Consider the following 18,349-nt stretch of genomic DNA (forward strand, 5'->3'; position numbering starts at 1 on the left):
TCCATGCTCACCAGCTAATTAACTCTCCAAAGAAAGCTGAGCGCTTTGCTTTCTTGCTCCCTCGGTGTCTCCACTTCCATTTCCTGCGAAGCAGGGAGACCACTCTTCTGGGGCTGCAGGGCCTCGGGCTTGCCTTTGTGCTTTTGTTTTTCCAGGTGGGAGAGACTTTCCCTGACAGTATATTTATTTCATTACCTCATCCACCCACCCGGAGACATGACTTGGCTAAAAGCATTGTTCAAGCTGTTTTGCCACTGACCGTATCTTTTCTTGGTTAATAGTACTTAAAACAACAACACTCCCCCACACACAAAAAAAACCAAACAACCACATTCGAATAGATTAGAACCATCTTTTTTTTTTTTTTTAATTTTTATTTCTTTATTTGAGGGAGTGAGAGAAAGAGAACAAGTGGGAGGAGGGAGAGAAGGCGAGGGAGAAGTGGACTCCCTGCCGACTCAATCCCAGGACCCTGGGATCATGGAGCTGAAGGCAGATGCTTACCCAACTGAACCACCCAGGTGCCCTAGAACAATCTTTAACTGTATTGCCACACTGGCTTTTTCCTTTCCCCATTTCATTTCCTGGACACCAGAACTGCTTTTACAGTTGGCTTCAAATTTTCAGTTCCCACGTCAAGGTGAATGATTTCGTATTTTCTCTCAAGTTCATTCTCTTCTAAGTTCAACTGCCTGCTGGACTTCTCTACTTAGGCACCCCACGGATGACCCTTGAAGTCGATGTGTACAAAGGAACTCCTCAACTCCCTCCACCTGGGCCTCCCCTCCTTACCACACCTGTCAGTGGCACCACGGTCTTCTCAGCCACCAGGCTCAAGACAGTGACAACATGCGTGTGTAGCTCACTTCCTCTCTCCGCCTTCAACTTCACTCACCAACATTTGCCAGGTTGGCCTACAGTTTTATCTCTTGTCTTCATCCCCTCCTTGTTCTGTTGCCACCTTCCTGGCTTCTTCCTCAGCTGCCTGCAGCAGCTCGATGGATCCAAGCACAGCTTCCCATAGACATCTGACCGAGTCACTTCCCAGAATATAACCAGGTTCCCCTGTCCTACACACCAAAGTCAGATACCTCAAAACACTTCCAGTTAGAGTGGATGTAGGTGATCACAAAACAACCAAGAAGCAACCTCCCCCAGATTAAAAAAAAAAAATTCCCGCCGTTCAGAGCTCTGTATTGTCTGTCCCCTAAATACCTTCCCATGTCTCCTCTTCAGATTCTTGGTTCCATCAAAACTGAACCACTGAATGCTCCTGAGATGTGAGCCCAGTTCTTAAGAAGCTGGCGCTCTTCCATTCGCCCAACCCTCTCTCTTCCCTTGCCTAAAAATATAGTCCTACAGATCCCTCTTAGTTTGCTAGGGCTGCCACAACAAAGCGCCACACACTGAGGGCTTTGAACAACATCAGTGTATCGCCTCACAGTCCTGGAGGCCAGTGAGAAACCAAGGTGTCAGCAGGACCGCGCTCCCCCTAAAGGCTCTAGGGAAGGATCTGCTTCAGGCCTCTCTGATAGCTACTAGTAGTTCCTTGGCTTGTGGCAGCATAATTCCAGTCTTCATATGGAATCTCCGAGTGTGTGTGTGTGTGTGTGTGTGTGTGTGTATGTATGTATGTCTAAATTTCCCTTTTTTATAAGGACATCATTCACACTGATCAGGGCTCACCCTACTCCCATCTGACTTTATCTGATCTAATCACATCTACAATGACCCTCTTTTCAAATAAGGTCACATTCTGTGGTAGGAGGGCTAGGACTTCAACAACTGAATTCTGAGGGAACACAGTTCAACCCATAGCACCATCCTTATAGCCAAGCATGAATGTTACCTCCTTCTGGAAACATCCCAGACCCAGTCTCCATCTCCCCACCCTAACCATGATAAAGCCACTACCCCTCCTTTACCACCTCTGGCCTAAGCAAATCCTTCGAGTCCTTCGATCCTTTTCTGTGTTTTATGACCCAAGCACCAGCTTTGCATCTGGTTTGGGCATTGAGTTGTCACCAGGCTGCTTTTTGAAAGGAACGTTGACCCCGCCTACAGCAACTCTAACTTGTACACCCATCCCTCATCTGGGAAGATGGGGGACGAAAAGCATAAATGCTTCAGTAGGCTCTCCTTGACCCCGGGAACCTGCTGTGTGGGATGAGGGGATGTCCCTGTGGCAATTCCGTGCCAGGACAGTTGCCCCCGGAACAGGTGCTGGAGTTCTGAAGACACCTCTGTGGACTCCTTCACCTCCATCTGCTCGAGGCTGTGCCTCCAATTGCTGCCATGGAAAGAAATGAGGGTGCCTTAAGCCATCCATACCCCTGCCAGCAGCTCTCCCTTCCAGAGCAGTTAATCTGCTATTTAAGATGCACATCTTGATTTCTTGTTGCAGCCTGCTCAGCCACATTTGGAGGTTTTGATTAGGAGATAGCACCCTGTGTGTAAGAATTGGGTCGGGTCACACCATTTAATAAAGCTATCATGACTGATGGGAGCATTACACACAAAAGGGAACAGGAGTCATTCAGCTGTACTCCTTGTGGCATGAAATCACGCAGCCTCCACTTGGGTAGGGACCTTTTTGATGTCACAGGGTGAGGGATTAAGTCATAATTATGTAGATCTAAATTACCTTCCAGCAAACCCACTGGTGGTTCTTCATTAACATCGCAGCAGGCTTTAATTCCAGCATAAGACTGATCACCCTTCAGCTGCCCGACATCCAGCCTGCAGAATATGTTTGGAATTAAGCAGGGACTTTGGTGAAAAGAACATCAGGTGCCATTTCTCTACTTTGTCTTAGACTTGATTTTGATTAATAAGTGCCTGTCCTCCTTCCATGATGTTCCTTGGATGCATACTTGCCGGTTCCACATGGGTGACTTCACTACTCAAAGCTCGTGGCACTGAAATCTGAGAGCCTCGTAGTGGTACCTTGGATATCACTGATCACCTGACTTTTCACCAGAAGGCAGCACAACTCCAAGTCAGATTTCTTCCAACATCTTTTACCACTAAGGTGTCCCATGGATACAAACAGGAACCTTTTCCAGGCCCACACTGGATTTAGAGACACGACATCTTAGTGTCTTTTCCAGAAGCATTGAGATAATGAGGAGGAGAGAGGCTTGGGAATAAAAGGAAGCTGCTAGGAACTTGGATGCTTCCAGCCACATCAGGTTGTGGAGGTAGATCCCTGGTCAACATGCAGGATGCCTTATGATTGGTGAGCTGGCTCTTGTCTTGGGTCTCCCAGAAACTTGTCTCAGTAAGGATGTGTATAAGCCACAACCATCTCCTCCATCTTCCACTGGGGCAAACCAGGGGAGCTGCCTCCTAATGTCAGGACTGCAAGACAGTTCCTGCAAGCAGCAGTGAGATCTACTTCTCTCCATTTAGGAGGGAGATAGGCTTTCTCATACTCATCTTCTGGGACTTCCCCCCCCCCCCCCATCTGTAGAAGGGAATGTTCTTCAGTTAAATCAGGAAACATTTAGCCTCTGACAAGAGCTAGAGAACATGACATAGAGAACATAGAGAACATGACAGGGTTGGGAGGGATAATCCACGCCAGTGATTCTCCAACCTAGAATTAGCTAGCAGGCTAAGAAAAAAAAAAGGAAGACGCGGCCAGATCTCACAAGAGGGGTAGGTCTCATAAGACATCAACATCTCCAGTGATGGGGAGTGGGACTTTTTTTTTTTCCTTAAACTGCCACGAAGCTTAATTTTCATTCCAGCAACTCTCCTAATTCTTCTGTGTGGTTTCTGGCCTCTGTTATTTTTATCTTAGCTTGTTTATGGATGTGTCATAATTCTAGACTATTTCAACTTCTTTTTGGAAAACAGATGGTCATGGTAGTAGTGGGTGTCAAATATAAGTAAATTTGAGAACAGAGGTCATCTGAAAATATCCTGTACCCACTAGAGAAGGAAACCACACTCATCATCTAGGATAAATGGCCAATTGATCTCTGGTTGAAAAATTTAAATGACAGCAGCGGACCACTTTAAAATGTGACTTATTCTACTCTAGGCTGCTCTCATTGTATAAAGCTCCTCCTCGCATTGAAGCAAAATTAGCTCCTGGTAACATTTTTGTATTGATCTGAATTCTTTCCTTTGATTATTTTAAAGGATTCTGCTTCCCAGCATTTATTAGTTACTATTGCCACATAACAAATTATCCCCAAACTTAACTGCTTAAGCAACAGACACAGAGGGCGGGAGACACACAGTTTCTAAGGCTCAGAAATCCAAGAGCAAATTACCTGGATGATTCAGCTCCGGGGCTGGTGGAGCTACCGTCATCTGAAGGCTTGGCTTGAGCTGGAGGACTGGCTTCCCAGGTGACCCAACCACATGGTTGTTGGTGACACGTCTCAGTTCCTTGCCATGTGGCTCTCTCCATAGGGCTGCTCAAGCATCCTCATGACAAAGCAGCTGGCTTCCCCCAGAGCACGTAATCCAAGAGAGCAAGGAGTAGCATCAATGTTTCGTACCTAATAGGGTGACCACCATCACTTCTGCCATAGGCTACTTGGTTGAATTCAGTTGCTAACTGCAGCCCAACTCAAGAGATGGAGAATTAAGCTCCACCTCTTTAAAACAAGTAATCTCTATTTGGTATTTCTCTATTTGGTGAAACAGTATTCTTATGCTTCCATTTAATTCTTTAGATAGGGCTTCCTTTAGTTCTTTAAACATATTTATAATAGCTGGTTGAAAGTCTGTATAACAGTTGGCCCAACATGGAGGCTTCCTCAGGGACAATTCGTATTGACTGTTTCCTTTGCTGGGTATGGGCCATCTTTTCCTGTTTCTTTGTGTGTCTCATAATTTTTTTTTGTTGAAAATTAGACATTAAAAAATGTTGAGATATGTTACATACCAAACATGATAATCACACTTTAAACCGTACAACACAATGGATTTTAGTATATTCACAAGGTTGTATGACCATCACCACTATCTGATCCCAGAACATTCTCATCACCCCAAAAAGGAATTCCACACTTATTGAAAACTGGCCATTTGAAATAATATAATGTTCTGTAAATCAGATACCTTTCTCCACCAGGATTATTGTTACTGTTTTTGGTTTGTTTGTTTGTTTTAGAGAGAGAAAGAGAGAACACATGTGAGCCCGGGGGTTGGGGGAGAGAGAGGGAGAGAGAGACTCTTAAGCAGGCTCTGTGCCCAGTGCAGAACCCTACTCGGGGCTCGATCTCATTACCCTGAGATCATGACCTGAGCCGAAATCAAGAGTTAGACTCAACTGACTGAGCCACCCAGGTGCCCCAATGTTGCTATTTTGTTATTGTTTGTTTAGTAATTTTCTTGGACAAATTGTGTTGATATGTGTTCCCTGTCATGTTGACCACTAAAGTCTGTATTCAGTTAACTTAATGGTTAGATAATGACTGAAGAGAAATTTCCATGAATGCCTTGAACCAATTAGTCTCCAGCCTTTCCCAAGAGACAGTGTGTGTGTGTGTGTGTGTGTGTGTGTGTGTGTGTGCGTGCGTGCGCGCGTGCAGATGAGCTGGGGCACACTTCCAGTGCTGCTGATGTATACAAGTTCCTGCTTGTTTAGGTTCTCAAAACCAGCCAGTGGTGAGAAGTTGCAACATTAGGTCCCTTTTACACCTTTCCTGAGGGTGCTCACAGTCCTGCACAGGTGTGTGGCCTTCCAGATCCTGTGATAATGTTGGAGCTTTGCAGAGCCCCCTCTGAACACCTGATTTCTGAGATTTTCCTCTTAAATTTTTGGCCAGGCTCTTGTTGGCCCTAACTGGTATCCAATCAATCGATGGTTGATTCTCACAGCTGCCATGATTCTGAAGCTGCTGGTTTTCATGACTGCTGAGCCAGCATGAGGGGATAGTGCAAGTAAAAAAATGCCACATTTGCTATTCTTATGGAGACTTAGCAGTTTTTCTAGAATAAGTGCTTCTTGGGTTGTGGGAAGCCTTTGGTTAATTTCCAGCATTTGGAAAAGTTGATTTTGACCATTTTTACAAGTAGTCTTACTGCTTTACAAAAGAACAGATTTTCAGAAATTCTTATCCCACCATTCTGGAAGACTCCCAAGTCCACCTCTTGGAGGGAAGAGTACCAGGGAATTTGTGGACATATTTTAAAACACCACACAGCATCTATAGAACTCAAATCCAGAGTCTTACCTGCCAACCTGGCACAGAGGGGCCATTAGCAGTTATGAGACGTGGCAGCAGAATTAAAGGATGGCGAAGCCTGTCTTTTCCATGAATATGTTTTTTTAAGAGCTGAACCAGGTGCTTTCCCAGGGTAGCTTATCCTCTCTTTGACCTCTCGGAAAACCTGTTCCCTCTGTACCTACCTGCCAGCCTTAAAAGGTGGGGAGTTATCTACATTCAAAGAAGTTTGCTGGAGGCTCTCCTGATATAAAGATAACCCAATGGCAGCCCAGGTATCAACCTGTGATAAGACAATCTGCCAGCCTTTTGGGACTTTCTCTTGGATCAGCTTTCCTGGTGACGTCACTCATCGTGACTTCTTGCCTGGATGGTACCCTACCAAATTGGCAGCTGAATTCTCACTTTTGGCAGTTTTTATGTAGTCCATGGTATCTTGATAAGCAATTTTACTACTGTCTTTTATGCTGTCTTTAACCCTGGTAAGAGTCAAATCTCTCTGCTATTGGACAAATAAGGATGTACCCAGGGCTTCCATCGCAGTATTTTCGAATTATAACTTAGGTCTGTGCAATTGGCTCATAAGTAACCGCCTTCTTCACAGTGGCCATGTGTATATGGTGTTCAGTGTAATAACTATTCAGCAGAAACTCCACCCCATTGGCTGAGTCATATTTCTAGAAATGAACAGCTGAGAGACTAGGCTGTTTCTCTCTCTTTCACAGTGAAGGGCCTTCCCAGGAGAGCCAGGAGAGCAGTCTGCCAGAGCCAGACACCCTTGGTTTCCATCACATCTTGGTATCAGGGTGACCTCACAGGGGTTCTCTTTTGCTTGTTATAATAAGCCTAATTTTCTGCGGAGAAAGAGGCTGAGAGATTTTCACGTTGCAATACACTTACAGGAAGCAACTGGCCCACATAGTAGAAGGACAGAAATAGAGTAACTAGAACATATGTCCTAGACCTTGCCCTCTTGGCGATCGTGAATTAAGAAGTGTGACAGATTAAAGATGGGTGAAAATTCTTTGATATTCCTCTTACTGAGAAGTGGCTTCTATTACTGGCCTATTACCTTGTGACCTTTAGAGTATGGCCAAAGTGATGCAAACCTAGTTTTAGGGCTAGCTTCTGTCTTGGTGTCTTAGCGTCCTAAGCCAGCATGAATAAGTCCAGCTACTCTGCTGGAGAGCCCATATGCTGAGGCCCTGAGAAAATACAGGGAAGGAAAAGGACCCTCAGAACCATTTGTGCCAATGTGTCAGTCATGTGAGTAAAGCCACCTCGAATGCTCCACACTAGCCTAGCTGCCAACCCAATACCACTGAGTGACCCTGGTGGATGCCACATGGAGTGGAAGAATTGCCCAGCTAATCTCTGCTCAAATTCTGGATTCAAAGACTCATGAGACATAATAAAAATGATCAGTTTAAGCGATGAGGTTGGGTTAGTGTTCGACAGCAGTATGTAACAGGAATGGGGAGTCAGTGCCCTTCCAGAATATGCCTTAGGCTGAGCGAAGGACCAGACCTAGACACTGATTTGTCTGCAGCTGCATCTAGATGGGGCTCTCCAGACCTTCTCAGGGTGTCAGGACTCAAGGGCCTGTCCTGTGCAGCACTGGATGGGGTATTCCAGAAAGTTCCTACCAATTTCTAGTTCCTTCTACAGAATGTCTGCTTCCTGCCCCCTCAGTAATGCGAGCCTTTATCAACTGTGGTAGTCATGGTAATCTCATGAATAATGCCATCTGTTTGTATGACTGCACTTTGCTCACCTGGGTGTCTGAACAAAGCAGGCACACAATAAAGGTTTTGTTGAATGAATAAAAGGCTTGGAAGGCTGCAAAGTCTATTCCTCCAACCCAAAGTCCTCTCTTGTTTACTCTTTTTTTCCCTAGATGTCCCACACTTGCTTCAAATTTATCCACTGGCTCCTTCACCTTCAACCCTGCTTCTCCTCTCCTCTCACTGACTGGCACTTCACCCCCTCAGTGAAGCTAAACAGAAACGTGGGAACCTTCCTTTGCTACTTTATCGCGCCCTCCTCCCTCTTCCCAGCCAACCAATGACTGCGTCCCGCAATTCTATTCAGTCTTCACCCCATGTCCATTCTAAAAATATTTCTTATCATCTACTATGTTCTAGGGACTAGCCTAGGTGTTGGAAATCTAGAGAAAAGATATAAATATCCCGGCCCTCCTAAAATGTATATTTTAGATGGCAAAGGAAAAAAAACAAATTAACAACTAAACTCTATGGGATGTCAGATAGTGATCAATGCTGTGGGGGAAAATTCAGCAGAGAAGGGTGGCAGGGTATGGGAGAGGGGCTGCTGGGTTTAACAGGCAGTCAATGAAGGACGCACTTAGGTGAAATCCAAGCAGAGAGCCATCTTCTTTAATGCCTTCTGAAACTATCCACTCCTGTCTACACAGCCACTGCCTTAGTTCAAGCCACCACCATCTTCCTCCTGGATTATTACTAGTCTCCCTGCCATCCACCTTCCTATTTATTGTCCATCTTCCTCCAGGGTGGTATTTCTCAAGTCAAAACCTGATCCCGCTCTTAAAATTCCTTAGTGGCTACCCTAAACCCCTTGAGGTTAAAAACCAACATTTCACACACATCTCCTACAAGCCTCCAGGACCTCCAACGCTTTGTCCTCCAAGCACCCCTTGATAGGGGGAGCTACTTTCAGTTCTTCGCTAAACGTGGCACGGAACTTTTAAAAACCTTAAGCTCTTTTCTCATCCCACAAAGAAAATACCAGGACCCTTTTTGTGGTTGTCGCGGTGGATTTGTTTTTGTTTGGATTTGAGGTGCATTTCAGAGTCTGGTTCCCTTTAACAGAGCCATTTATTCAGGAAGGGTCGGTTTTGGGGCAGGATGAAACTTTCTAATCAGTTAGGGAAGAGCTAATCATGCAAATGAGGGATGTTTGTAGCTTAACTAAGTCAGGGGCTGCAGCTTTACATTACTCCTCAGCTAAGGGCTGGTGGCATGGCCCTGGATATCCATAGCGGAAGGCAGGTGGTGTGAGAGGGGCACGAAGCTCTGTATCCTTGAAAAGGGAGCCAGTTTGCAGCAGCAACAGGGGGTAGGTTTGGAGGTTCTGTGTACCAGTTCATAGGGTCTCTGGTCCAGACTTCGTGATTGTGGGTGAGCGGAGTGGGGTGTTCAGGGGGGTCAGAGAGGCACCACGCACGTACCTGGAGCCAGACCTGGCTTTGCTTTGGGGAGTCCCTAGTCAGTGCCTTTGTGCTTGGAGGCAGGCAGGGACTAGACCCTGGGTCCTGCCTCAAATTCAAGTCGTGGGGGTGGCCCACTCACTGCAAAGCCATCATCCACACCTAGGAGGACAATTAATACATTCCTCACGTGCGGCATTAGAGGAAGGGACACTCTATCTGAAGGGTGGGATGTTAATGACAGGCGGGACAGCCCAGGCAGGAGAGGAACTGGACGTGGCTGATGCAACGTGTTCAAGACATGCACGTGGCTGCCAAGACTTTGCAGCCTTGTCCACCTTTTCATGAATGAATTTTAAAGTAAATAAACTCAGTACCTACAGCTATGTAACCGGATTCCAGGGCCCCGATCCCCCGTAATTAACACAGAACTCTGTCTACAGATCTGACTGGAAGGGGAGTCTGATCCTGTTGTTGCATTTTCCTCGGAATGAATGTTCCAATAACAGTGGTGGCCAGGGAGGAGGGACAGAGGGTGAGGTCCTCACTGAACTTCCAGAGCATGTTGAAAGATGACTGTTATCTCAGCTAATAATGTTGCTAATAAATGTTGTGTGTGGTCTGCTTCCTTTGTCATGACCTGCTAGCTAAGTTGTGGGGAAGAGGCATATTTTTCTTCCCTACTTTTTTTTTTTTTTTAAGATTTTATTCATTTATTCATGAGAGACACACAGAGTGGAAGAGACACAGAGGAAGGAGCAGGCTCCCTGCAGGGGCCCGATGCGGAACTCGATCCCAGGACCCCAGGATCAGGCCCTGAGTCACCCGGGCATCCCTGCTCCTCACTTCTGATGGTTGAGGCTACTGATGTTTGTTTACTGAAAGAACCTGGTACATATGAATGTCACATTGGCTTAGATCCGCGCGATGGTCTGAATGTTTGTGTTCCCCCAAAATTTCTTTAAAAATTTTTTTTCTTATTTTTTATTGGAGTTCGATTTGCCAACATATAGCATAGCGCCCAGTGTTCATCCCATCAAGTGCCCCCCTCAGTGCCCGTCACCCAGTCACCCCAAACCCCCGTCCACCTCCCTTTCCACTACCCCTTGTTCGTTTTCCCGAGTTAGGAGTCTCTCATGTTTTGTCACCCTCACTGATATTTTCACTCATTTTCTCTCCTTTCCCCTTTATTCCCTTTCACTATTTTTTATATTCCCCAAATGAATGACACCGTATAATGTTTGTCCTTCTCCGATTGACTTATTTCACTCAGCATAATACCCTCCAGTTCCATCCACGTTGAAGCAAATGGTGGGTATTTGTCGTTTCTAATTGCTGAGTAATATTCCATTGTATACATAGACCACATCTTCTTTATCCATCATCTTTCGATGGACACCGAGGCTCCTTCCACAGTTTGGCTATTGTGGACATTGCTGCTAGAAACATCGGGGTGCAGGTGTCCTGCTGTTTCACTGCATCTGTATCTTTGTCCTCCAAAATTTCTATGTTAAAAATCCTAATCCCCTGTGTGAGGGTATTGGGAGGTGGGGCCTTTGGGAGGCACTTAGGTCATGAAGGTGGAGCTCCCACGAATGGGGTTAGTGTCCTTAGGAAAGAGACTCTAGAGACCTCCCTGGTCCCTTCTACCCTGTGAGGACCCAGTGAGAGACACAGCGATGAACCTGAGAGAGAGTCTCTTCCTATACTCCAAACCTGCCAGTGCATGGATCCTGGACTTCTAGGAACTGTAGGAAATATATTTCCATTGCTTATAACCTACTTAGTTTTCTGGTATTTTCTTAGAGCAGCCAGAATGGACTGAGACAGCAGTCAACAGAGGGGTGGGATGCAGAGCAAATTACACCCACACTTTTACTTCCCTTCTGAGCTCTGAGTAGGGTCAGGGCAGGATGCAACCATCTCAGGGGCCAGGACCTGTGCCTGACTAACTGGATCTAGGAAACATGGAAATAAAAATTCAAATGAGCGATAATAGTTAATAAACCTGCAAAACTTAAGAATTTCTATAACCCCTGTGAACACTCTTTAATGCTATGTCGCAGGTGAGTGAATTGTAGCTCTTCCAGGACCCAAAGACCCAGAATTTTGTGCTTTATTAGTATCTTGAAATTAGCCGGGGTAACAGCATTTCAGCGTTGTGTTTCCTCCTTTTAAAATGGCAGCTTCAGATCTTCTTCAAAACCATTAACATTTACTTCCATTGGGACACCAGAGAAATGCAAGGAACCCTGAGCTACTGAAGAAGAGGTTAGAAGACAGAAAATAGATTTTTTTCTGCCAGTCTTTTTCATGTTTTTGTGAGTGGGCCTGGGTTATCAGAGGATAAAAACTCAATTCTAGGGACTGGTATTGAATGGCGCTATGATGGAAAACTTCCAAATAAAAGGGGCTGGTCCAGGGAGATGATTAGACCTCAGGGAAAAATCAGGAGCGAGATGTGTGGCCTCTTGGTCAGGCATTCTGAAGCTTTAAAACAGTTCATCATAATGCTCTGTTTTTCTCTGTAGGTAGTGGGTATATGCAGAAGCTTCCCTATGAACAGAAATCCTGAACCAAGGGCCTGTGTACGTGGCCCACTAATACTCGGGGTATCAGCAGCTCGGAGGAGGCAGAAACATTAAAAGACATAAAGTGGGGGGCTCCAGGTCACTCCTTGGGTGAACGACACATCCCTGGTGCTTCTATCTCTGGCACAAATGTGCTGATGGAGCACTCGATGCTGGCTAAGCAGCATCTCTTCTCCCTTGAGCCTCTAAATGTGGCTTCTATTCCCATCACTCCATTCAAACAGTTCTCTTTTTAAAAAGGATGAAATTTAATAAATAAGTAAATAAATAAATAAATAGGATGAAATTATTAGCATCAAAGTCCCTGGGGCACCTGGGTGGCTCAGTAGGTTGAGCATCTGCCTTAGGCTCAGGTCATGATCTCAGGGTCCTGGGAGCCAGTCCCTGCATCCAGCTCCTTGCTCAGCAGGGAGTCTCCTCTCTCTCTCTCCCTCTGAAACCTCCCCATCACTTATTCTCTCTCTCTTGCTCAAGTAAATAAAATCTTAAAAAAAAAAAAGTAAACTGAAAAAGAAAATGGCCTTTGCTCCTTCTGCTCCCCTCTTGGTCAGCCTCTTTGTAGTGCCTATTAGGCAGGCAAGGTTTGGCTACGGGAACAAACAAGCCCTGAATTTCAATGGCTTACAATAAAAATTCGTGTCGTTCTCACATCACACGTCCACATGGCACGTCAGCTGGGGCGTCTGCTCAGCAGTGTCCTCCTCCTGGGACCCAAGTACCCTGAAGGGCTGCTGTCTGAGGCTGGAATGTTGCTGGATGTTGTGGCGGGTGGGAGCTCTGGAGGGCTGCACGCGGTAATGGGATGTTTTGGGAAATGTCACACTTCTACCCACAACTCACTGGCCGCCTAATCACATCGTTCCACCCAAACACAAAGGAGGCAGGAAACATGATCCTGCTATATTCCTGGAGGAGGAGAGCATGAAGTCAGGTGTGTTGCCCTGTTCTTTCCATGTGCACACGTCACGTCTTTGCAGGTGGGCCCCAACACTCTACTTGGTGGCTTCGCAGTATGGGGCACATGGGGGCTCCCAGATGCAGGGTCCCTGGGATTGGCGGTGAAGGGCTCTGGATCCTGGTCCCGCCTCAGTCACCAAGTGTCCCCACTCTCCCATTGGAGCTTCTTGCTTGACCCTTCAGAAAAGTGAAATGGTGAGGACAAAACGCTCTCTGAAGTTTGATCCAGCTCTTAGGAATCCTCAACAGGTGTGTTACTGAGAGACTGATGCCATTGCTCCACCCCAAATTGGAATAAAAGGAGCATTCCCTCCCTCGGCCACCTTAACGGGAAGATTATCTGGGGACTGGCTCCTGAAGCCCAGGCTCCCTTTACCCCCCAGGTGTGTGGTTAATAAACATCCTGTTTCAGGGCAGAAGAGAAGAAGGGCGTGGGTGGCTCAGTGGTTGAGCATCTGCCTTTGGCTCAGGGTGTGATCCCGGGATCCTGAGATTGAGTCCAGCCCTGGACTCATTGTGGGAGCCCGCTTTTCCCTCTGCCTGTGTCTCTCTCTTGTGAATAAAATAAAATCTTTAAAAAAAGAAGAAGAAAGGGAGTGGATGGGAGAGAGCATTCGGGACACTCCCTTAAGCAGGCTACTGACTTGAAAGGTCCAGGCCCTGCCCATGGTTGGCAGGAAAACGGACTGTGGATCTGGAGCCAAGCGGGGAGAACTGTCCCACCTGCAGTGTTACCTCCAATGCTGGGAGGGGGCAGGTTGTGGATTCCGTGCAGCTCGGACCCACATGGCTCACTGTGGCCCCAGCCAGCGGGACCTCGGTGGGGGGCGGGGAATTACTGCGGGGTGTGCCTGCGGAGACTGGGCACAGGGGCTTGAAGGTGAGCACGCACACGGATGATGATCCTACCTTCACCCCCATTCTCCTGATGTGCTCCCCCCGCAGGGGCACGCTGACACAACCCAAAGGAAGGGAAGCCTCATCCCTACCCTCCCTCTGGGAAACCACAAAGTTACTGCAGTTAAGGTTTTTTTTTTTTCAGTTAAGGTTTTTGCTGAGAGTGGTTAAGTGGGAGCTCAGAGCTAGATTTTATGTATTTATTTATAAGATGTTTTATTTATTTATTCATGAGAGACACACAGAGAGAGGCAGAGACACAGGCAGAGAGAGAAGCAGGCTCCATGCAGGGAGCCCCATGCGGGACTCGATCCCAGGACCTGGGGATCATGCCCTGAGCCAAAGGCACTAAACTGTTGAGCCACTCAAGCACTAGATTTGATTTAGAGGGAAGAAAAAGACATTTTTCTCACCTCAGATTCCTAGATCAGCTTACGAACTTATTTTAGAAATGACCACCCTATCTGACATCACTCTGCAGAGGCAGGAAGGGGCACTGCACACTCAAACCCCAGGCAGAAGGCCAATGGGTCTGTGAAGGCCTGGTCCCTAAAAGGCACGGGAGCCTTCAGAGTTTGATGAGATGCGCACAATACACTGCAGGCAGTGAGTGCGAATCCGCTAACAGCTCAAAGGGAAGCCGACCCTGGAGGGCAACTGTCCTGGGCTGGGGACAGGCTCAACCAAAGGACAGGCTCCTAACCACTGCTGTCTGGTGGCTTTAGGCTTCCAAGCACAACAAAGCAGCCTCCCGGGCCCCGCCCCGCAGATCCCAGGCCTTTCTGACACTGAGTCCCCACAAAGGGGCAGCCCACTTACGCCACATCCACAGAGCAGGTTTTCTAGATCTTGGGTTAACAGCTCCTCAAAGAAACAGATAAGATATTATTATTAGAATCTGAGTATTTATGATGCTTATGTAATATTTATTATATGCCAGGCACTGAACACCTCTCTTACTTTATACAGCAACCCTTTATACAGGGTTGCTGTATAAAGGGATAGGAGTTATGGTTATCATCATTATTATCATTATTATCCCATTTCACAGATGAGGAAGCTGAAGCTTAGGGCATTTATTTTTTTTTTTTTTATTTTTTATTTTTTTTTAGCTTAGGGCATTTCATAGCTTATACAACAGCAAACCACTGATATGTAAGGCTGGGATGACGTTCTGAGCCAAGGTACATAGAGGATTCTTTTTATTTTTTTAAGATTTTATTTAAATTCAAGTTAGTTAACAGATGGTGTATTATTGGTTCTAGGGGTAGAATTTAGTGATTCATCAGTTGCATATATACCCAGTGCTCCTCACACCAAGTGCCCTCCTTAATGCCCAGCACCCAGTTACTCCATCCCCCCACTCAAGGCACAGAGGATTTAAAAACCTGAGCATTTAGTCCCCCGCCTCAGGGCTCCAGCCTTTGGTCCAGGTATGTATGGGTCATCTTCAGCCTCCAGCTGGCTGGGCCCAGCCCCTGGGCCGAGGGTTCTTGTGTCCAAGAATCTTGCAGGTATATTGGTATATTGGTCACAGGGACCTGAGGAGCAGCAGTGGACAGTGGGAAGGACAGTCTTAAATTCAGTCTGGGAATGGTTCCCTCTGGGGGCTGTAGGAGAGGATGTGGAATGTCACTTGGAGCTCTAATGAAACATGTGAGGGTCTCCCCTTTGCCCCAAGGAATGAGAAGAGGAGTGCCAAGCGCGCACTCTGGCATGGGCACTGTCCGTGCCGCGTCTCACTGTGAGCCTTGGTTCCCTCTGCAAAGTAGGGATGATAAGAGTAACAGTCTCATTGGATTTTTTTTGAGGGTTAAATGGAATGATGTGGTAAAGCATTTAGCATAGCATCTGACACATATGAGGGGTTCAGTAAGTGATATCTAAAATAACATAATAGCAATCATAAAAATAATTGCAAAAAACAAAAACAAACAAACAAAAAAACAGGTGCTGTTTTCCCGATCGCTCAACAGTAAATAACCTTGTGAAAGAAAGCTTGGCCTGATAGGTAAGTAAGTTTAGGATGGACAGATTGCCAGTTTTTCTCCACTGACACTATGTATTGCAAAGTCATCAGGCATCTGAGGCCACATTTCTAAAAGGGATTGAATATAATAGGAGCTGCGCTCACCTGACAGCTCCTAACCTCATTTTTTTTCATTTGCAAGAAAAAAAATATATATATTGCATGAAAATATATACAGAAGCTGTATATACATTTAAAAAAAACATATGCAACTTTAACAGGTCACCGCATCCCCAGGCTCCCAGGGGTTCCTGCTCCAGGTGTGCCAATGTCCCGGCAATATTTTAAATTACACACCCAAGCCTTTGGCGGGGATCTTGGAGCAACCCCTCACAATGGGCACATTTCCGCAACCTCACACCTAGCCCCATTAGCAGAGTCTTCTCAAGTGTTCACCTCTGCGTTCACTTTTAAAGCAATCTCCAGCTTGGTGGCAGTGGCTTGTGCATCTCATTACGCTCCTGATAATTAGCCGTATCTCATTACAGCCCAGCCCCCATTGGAGAAGGATCAGTTGTTTTCAGGTGGAAACCAGTGGTGGGCCTCTTACGGCACCTCTTCGAAATTCCAGGCCCGCTCTGCCTCCGCCAAATTAGGACAAGCTCTTCCAGCTGCATACACTTCATTACAGCGTCCATTTCAGAAAAAGACTCTGCTGCATTTCACATCTGGCCACATGCTTATTAATGATGTACTTCTTATAACAACTATGCCTAATTAGGACAGAGCCGAGACCTTTGCTGAGCCAAGTCTCTCTTTGTTTTCTTCTTGATACCTCATTACCCTCCTTCCAAATTACGCCCAATTTGTTTTCCATCCCTGCCCCATTAAGACAATTGCTCTCAGGTGTGTGTATTTCGGCACAAACCTCTGCTTTTTCAGGCACAATCTTGCTGATTGGGACACTCCTTGTTTTCACATGGTATCCTGCTCAGGGGACAGCTACTTTGCCGGGCTTCTCACTATGTTTGCCTCCAGTGGAGTCGAGCCCAGCTACAGCTTTGTCCAGGCCTCTACTATCCTTTTTTTTTTTTTTTTTAACTGTGGCATTTCTGTACCCCGGTGCTGGGAGGCAGCCAACAGCTATGCTCTGGGGTAAGAATCCAGAACACGATGACCTCAGGACATTCATGGAACCTGTGAGGCTGGCATCCATGTGTTCCATCAACAAATAGTAAAGGGTCAATGAACTTCCAGGCTCTGGCTAGCCAAGAGGGGCACACAGTCCCGAGCTTCCAGAGGGCAAGGCTCAGAAGAAAACAGCAGAGGGTCAGACTAAAGATGTCAGTCTTCAATCCTAGGAGATGTCTTGCTAAATGAAAGGGTGGTCTTGGTGGATTGAGTGGCAAATATAAACTCTGGGGAGGGCAAGATCAGAGTAGAAGTTGTGTCACCTGAGCTCTGTAACAGGCCATTACATCTCTTGACTGAATGAATGCAGGGACGCTAAGATTTTCATGGATAGGACTTGACTGGAAGATCATTGGGTTTGGTGGCCAATTCCACTTGGCTATATTTGAGAGTTTCACCCCAAGCTATTGGAAACATAAATTAATGATGGTCAGGCTGAGGAAATATTCAGGCAAGAATGAGGTTCTGGTCAGGGGCTGGGGTTTCTGTGAAGGAAGTTCCTCCATCTGCATCCATTCGACCATCCATTACTGAACAGGAGACTGGCTGTCCCCGACCTGTTAAAAAAATGAGTGATGTGCCATCCTACAGAGAAATCTACGCCTTGAATGTCTTGGAAAAAGAGGCACAGATCACTTTTTGTCTGTACAAAACTCACATTTTTCAATCCTCTCATTATTGTAGCCAAAGCTGGGATGCTACTTTTCTAAATGCTCCCCTGCAGCAGCCCATCTGCCACTTCTGCTGGTTCTCAGTGTTTTGGCATTCTCCTCACTCCAAACCCATGTCCCTTTCCACATCCAATAAAACCTGTCTTAAGCACTCACCAATTCCACCCCTGGTTCTTCTGGCATCCATGTGACCACCCCAGGGTTCTTTACCTGGCGTGGAAGGAAGGAGGAGGAAAGGTACAGGAGCTATGTTGAGAAGCCATGGCCACTAAGAGGAGGCCTCCAAACCAAAGGGGTCGGCTCTAAGTTCCCTCATCCCTCTTCTCCCACGCCCCACTTCTTGGGTAGACAACTTTCCCATAATGTTGTTAGTTCCATGGTTCTCTCCTACATGGATTCAACTTCTTTCTGACCGGGCCTCTGAAGCACACAGATTTACAGTATTCCTTCCAGAACTGTCTGGAAAACCATCTTCCGGCTGACTGCTGAACTCCCACTGTCAGTCCTGATTTCTAACTCAGCCGTGAGTGTACATCCGTTAGGGTTGTGGTTAGAGGCCAGTGGCCATAGTGTCTTCAAGGTAGATAAAGTGGTGCCCTCTCTCACTGTCTAGTCTCTGCCCCTAGGCTTAGCAGTATTTGGCCCACATTAGGCCCTCAGGGAATGTTTATTGAATAAAGCATACAAGAAAAACAACA

This window comes from Vulpes vulpes, chromosome 7 (assembly GCF_048418805.1).
Source record: "Vulpes vulpes isolate BD-2025 chromosome 7, VulVul3, whole genome shotgun sequence".
Taxonomy (NCBI): Eukaryota; Metazoa; Chordata; class Mammalia; order Carnivora; family Canidae; genus Vulpes; species Vulpes vulpes.